Source organism: Sinocyclocheilus anshuiensis, unplaced genomic scaffold (assembly GCF_001515605.1).
Source record: "Sinocyclocheilus anshuiensis isolate Anshui unplaced genomic scaffold, SAMN03320099.WGS_v1.1 scaffold3024, whole genome shotgun sequence".
Taxonomy (NCBI): domain Eukaryota; kingdom Metazoa; phylum Chordata; class Actinopteri; order Cypriniformes; family Cyprinidae; genus Sinocyclocheilus; species Sinocyclocheilus anshuiensis.
Genome location: NW_015556049.1, coordinates 44324 through 49693, shown reverse-complemented (window position 1 = coordinate 49693; position 5370 = coordinate 44324). Strand labels below are relative to the sequence as shown.

The following is a 5370-nucleotide window of genomic DNA, read 5'->3' as shown; positions in this document are numbered from 1 at the left end:
ACCACTGTATTTTTAAATTAACCCAATTTATTGAGACAAACAACAAATATTTTTTGTTTTAACAGTCAAACACAAAATGAAAATTAAACAAATATCTAATTTCTTAAGGAAACTTTTGTCTTGTCTCCTGAGGCCACAGGAGGGTGCAATGAGCAAAATAATGCAGCACATTTAAATTGTCAATGCAAGGAAATAACTGTCTATAAAAAAACGTGCATTACGTCTAAATTAACTCATATAAATTAAATATAATTTCGTAAATTGCATAAACAATTATGAACAAAACATCACGTATTTATGCATTACTTAATACAAAGAGCTGAATTGCCCATCACGCAGATTGCCTTTAAAAACATGAGATGCAGTGAAAAGGAATAAACCTCCACAAATTTGTGACATGTTTTCTAAAACTGTTTTAACTTTGCATGGCTTTGTATACATCTCTTGTGTGACGCGAGTGCAGCAGTCATATTTGTCCGTCTAGAAAATGCGCTGAATATGTGTTCTGTGTGAATGGCTTGGTTTCGGTTTGAACCGAATCTAGATCTTCTCCGCATTGAGCTTCTATATTTCTCTAATATTGTGAATGAATAACGCAGCAGCGGCGCGTCTCGTGGGCTAGACTAACAAAACATTAAAATGTAACAACGTCACTTACATCATCATCACCGCATCTCACGCGCCACTGATGATGCTCCCTGACGCACATCTAACGTTGGATTGTACTATTTTTGCATTCAAATGCAAATGTTTATTTTAAATTCGACTAATATTCATTCTTTACTCACAATCTCCTCATCACAGGCAGACGCAGCACTTATGTCCGTGTTTGTGTGTGCTGTCTGCGTCACTCATAGCACGTGCCTATATCCTGCGCTACTTTTTATATTGTTATCGAAGAACGTGTACCGTCGATAAATATCGATACCGTATCGCTTTATCGCATACCGATAAATATCGCCCAGGTCTATGAAGACCCCTGCTTTAATAAATAACATTCATACTAGCCTTTAACCTGGAGGTGGATACGAGGAATAAAAAGCATAATGAATAAATTTCTCACAATAAATTCATGTACAAAATGTCCATTTTGTTCTGCGGCACAGGGCGCAGTTACAGGAGCGACTGACGGCGTATGTTGAAGACACACTCGATTACATTGAGACCGTGAGGGACTTCTGTGACCAAGAACAAAGATGGACGTCTGAGAGAAAGGCAGAGCTCGAGAAGATGAGAGACATCAGTGAAAATCAGCAGGAGGAGAAGCTGCACGCCGTCCTCGCAGACACATTAGAGGGGCTGGAGAAACTTGAGCCGTTCCTGGATGCAGTGGAGAAGCTAACGGTGACCTCAAGCCATGTCTTCAGCGGACGGATCTTCCTGCTTCGGGGACAGAGCCCTGAAAGAGTGCAGTCAGTCATCGCAGATGCCAGAATAGATGCTCCTGTCCTCGTCCACTTTAAAAGAAATGCAGAAACCTTCTTCCGTCCTCTACTCCATAATGTGAATGTCTTGGTCTTTCAGCTAGACAGCTATGTACTCAAAACAGAACAACTTTGTATGAGAATAAAACAAAAGTGAGTTCTGAATTTCCTGTTAAAGGAATCAAAAGTTACAATTCTGCCATCATTTAATCACCTTCATGTTTTGTTTTTTTCATGTCCTGCTTGTTTTTTTCTTTTTGCAATGAAAAGACTGGGTGGCCTGTATTTTTGAATTCACTATTCAGTTGCGGCAATTTTGCACATGCTATTTTCAGCGCAAGAGCCTGCATCATTTTTACAAACCAGCCGCAATCCGTCTTAAGCAAGTGCGCCAAATGCATTGGAATAGCACTGTGCCATGAGTATTTAATTGACAACATGTGTATTTAAATGGAGTCATTCAGCACAGCAATATGGTGTGCATACCAATATAATGAACACAAATTTCATGAGATATATGTGACCCTGGAGCACAAAAGCAGTGTTAAGTCGCTGGGGTATATTTGTAGCAATAGCCAACAATACATTGTATGGGTCAAAATTATCCATTTTTCTTTTATGCCAAAAATCATTAGGATATTAAGTAAAGATCATGTTCCATGAAGATATTTTGTAAATGTCCTACCGTAAATATATCAAAACTTAATTTTTGATTAGTAATATGCATTGCTAAGAACTTCATTTGGACAACTTTAAAGATGATTTTCTCAATATTTAGATTTTTTAGCACCCTCAGATTCCAGATTTTCAAATAGTTGTATCTCGGCCAAATATTGTCCTATCCTAACAAACCATGCATCAATGGAAAGCTTATTTATTCAGCTTTCATGAGATGTGTAAATCTCAATTTCGAGAAATTGACCCTTATGACTGGTTTTGTGCTCCAGGGTCACATATGATGATGGGCAAGATTTTACAACTTAAATGTTGGTCTGTTTCTTACCCAAAGCAGCATTGTATCACTTCAGATTTTTACTGAATACATGCCATAATTAGATCAAGATAAACGTTTTTTTTTTATTCATGTTTTCTCCACAGCTCAGTTTTGTGCGCAGACATCTATACGTAAGTATATACATTTCCCATCTCATTCAAAGTTGAGATGAAAAAAAAAAAACGGTGATGGGTCTTTGTTAATTACACAAAAAATTCTTCACAGGTGTAAAATGGGTCGACCTTTAGTGCAGCTCGTACCGAACTTAAGCGAGGACACCATGAATCAAATGCTTGATCGTTTGAGCCAGTTGTCCGAAATCAGGTGAGACCTCAAGCTTAGCCATTGGATTGTGAACTACATGATCAACTCGGTCTTCTTTCTCCTCGTCCAGGATGAACCCGCACACCCGGCTGGCCTTCCTCTTTCAGGAAAATGCTCAGAAATTCATTGACGTGTTCAGTGAACGTCGCTCTAGAATGTGGCAGTTCCTGTCAGATCTGGAGGAGACTGCAGTTAAGCTGGACACGACGAAGAAGGACGCCAGTATATCCACTGTGGTTGGTAGTTCAGTGGGGATAGTAGGGGGTGCCTCGTCTATTATTGGACTCGCTCTTGCCCCTTTCACTGCAGGAACATCTTTGCTATTTTCTCTGGCAGGGTTGTGTGTGGGGTTCATCAGTACAGGCATTACTGTTGGAGCAGGGATCGCTGAAATGATAGTCAACCGCCGCCATGAGCACAAAGCACAAAGCTATTTAAAGAGTTACAAGGATGATATGATAAAGATTGAAGACTGTTTGAAAGAGCAGGCCAACAGTGAAAGACCTTTAGTGCAGCCTAGTGCAGTTGATGTTACGGACATTTTACATGGTTGTGGAGACGTGCTTCAAGAGGTTGTGAATGTGGGGAATGCAGTTGCAGATGTTGCAGTGCATAAAAGTGAAAAAGCAGCTAAAGCAGTAACCGAGATCGAACTGACGGACTTCAGTGTAGCCTGTGACATACCGCAGGTGGCTAAAAACCTGTCTAAGACAGGGCAGCTGGCAAAAGCAGAAACATTGATGATCGTAAAGTGTGTACCTAAAGTTGTATCTGGCTTCACAAATTTATTCTTTATTGGCCTGGACATCTTTTTTATCGTCAAAGAAAGTATAAGTCTTGCAAAAGGGAGCGAGAGCGAGTTCTCGAAGCTCGTCCACTCCAGGGCAGCTCTGTGGAAATCTGAGCTGGAGGCCTGGGAGAAAATTCACGATTCCTTGTGCGTAGGAATAGAAACGATTAGCAAGAGTCAGGATGCTCTGGAGAAGCCATTTCTTCCTTAGATATAGAAATGTGCATGAAAGGACATTTAATAAAATGCTACATATTCAATTTAAATGTGACACTGAAATCCAAAAGTAGTTTCAAGTAGGTCTGGCTCCCAATCTTGAGCTTGGCCTGTGTGGAAGAAATTGTATTAATATGTGAGCCTGCAGCACAAAACCAGTCTAAAGTCGCTGGGGTATATTTGTAGCAATAGCCAAAAACAATACATTGTATGGGTCAAAATTATCGATTTTTCTTTTATGCCAAAAATCATTAGGATATTAAGTAAAGATCATGTTCCACGAAGATATTTAGTAAATAGATGATGCATACATCTCAATTTCGAAAAATTGACCCTTATGACTGGTTTTGTGCTCCAGGGTCACATATCATCAAAGACCATTAGAGTTGCAAAAATATATAAAGCCCTACATTTTTCGCATATAAAATATAAAGTGATGTAGAGGGTTTAAAGGGCAAAACTGAAACCGCCAGTGTTACAGAGACTCAATCGGAGTGGAAATTTCTAAATGATAAATTCCTTGATGTGTGGGCAAAAGACGAATAATTAAAACATTTTTATTTATTTGAAAACGCATGTCAAACGTGTTAAGCTGGGCTAGAGTTAAAAGATAGTTTCATTCTACCATGTTAAAAGCCCTGAATGCCTCAGTGCTGTCTCTCTCATTCAGAGTCAGCTGAATGCTGTTATCGGAGCCGGCGTGATAACAAGCTGTTTACAGTAGAGCACAGTGCTTCAGCTGAACATCATACACACAGAGATCTTCAAAGAAACGATTGCCATGAAGAGGACAACTCGTTGTTAAATGTGTCAAAGTGAAACTCAATGACTTTAAAGAGGTCTTTAAATACAGACCTTGAATGATACATGGTTACATTATAGACTAAATGTATTCTATGACCAGAAGCTTTTTAGTCTAATCATTAGTCTCCACCGTGATACAGGGCCAAAGGATTATTCTTGAAGGAACTTGAGGGTTCTAAAATCCTATGCAGACATTAGAACTATAGCTGCTATGATATGTATATTTATATATAGCTACAACAGTTGTTTGTGAGTAGGAGAGAAATGTGTATTACCGAACCAGGCCAGAATATTAAAGTGCAATAGATTGAAGCTTGCAATATAGGGCGAAAAGAAAATCTGGCTAAACATGAAAATCTGTGAAGTATGTCAGCCGCATGTGGAATTGGGAAGACATTTTATTAGTATGTTATGGTATGTTTTATTAATATGATATGCTTATTGAACATCGTGTTATGTTTGCATTTTCTGCATTGCTTAGAGTCACATGCTTCTTTGCGGAAATAACAGAACAAAGAACAGCTTATTATTTGTATTTGCCCCAAGTGCTATCTGATCATAAATAATGGCAGTATACTGTATTTGAATGTGACATGGTCAATTACTGTCTCATATTTGCATGTTTGACAAACTGCAACTGAATTTGAATCTAATGTTACCATGATAACACAGCAGATAATGCACATCAGTTCAGCTCAAACTGTGCACCACAAACGTTTCTACAATCTTATGCTTTGGTTGCAGTTTGATTATAGGCCTATATATATATATATATATATATATATATATATATATATATATAGCACATACATACACAC

At 38.5% G+C, this 5370-nt stretch overlaps 1 pseudogene; it reads left to right on the top strand.

Moving 5' to 3' along the window:
• LOC107676174 (uncharacterized) overlaps positions 1–3743 on the top strand; it is a 6669-nt pseudogene extending 2926 nt beyond the window's left edge.
• Positions 3744–5370: the final 1627 nt, after the last annotated feature.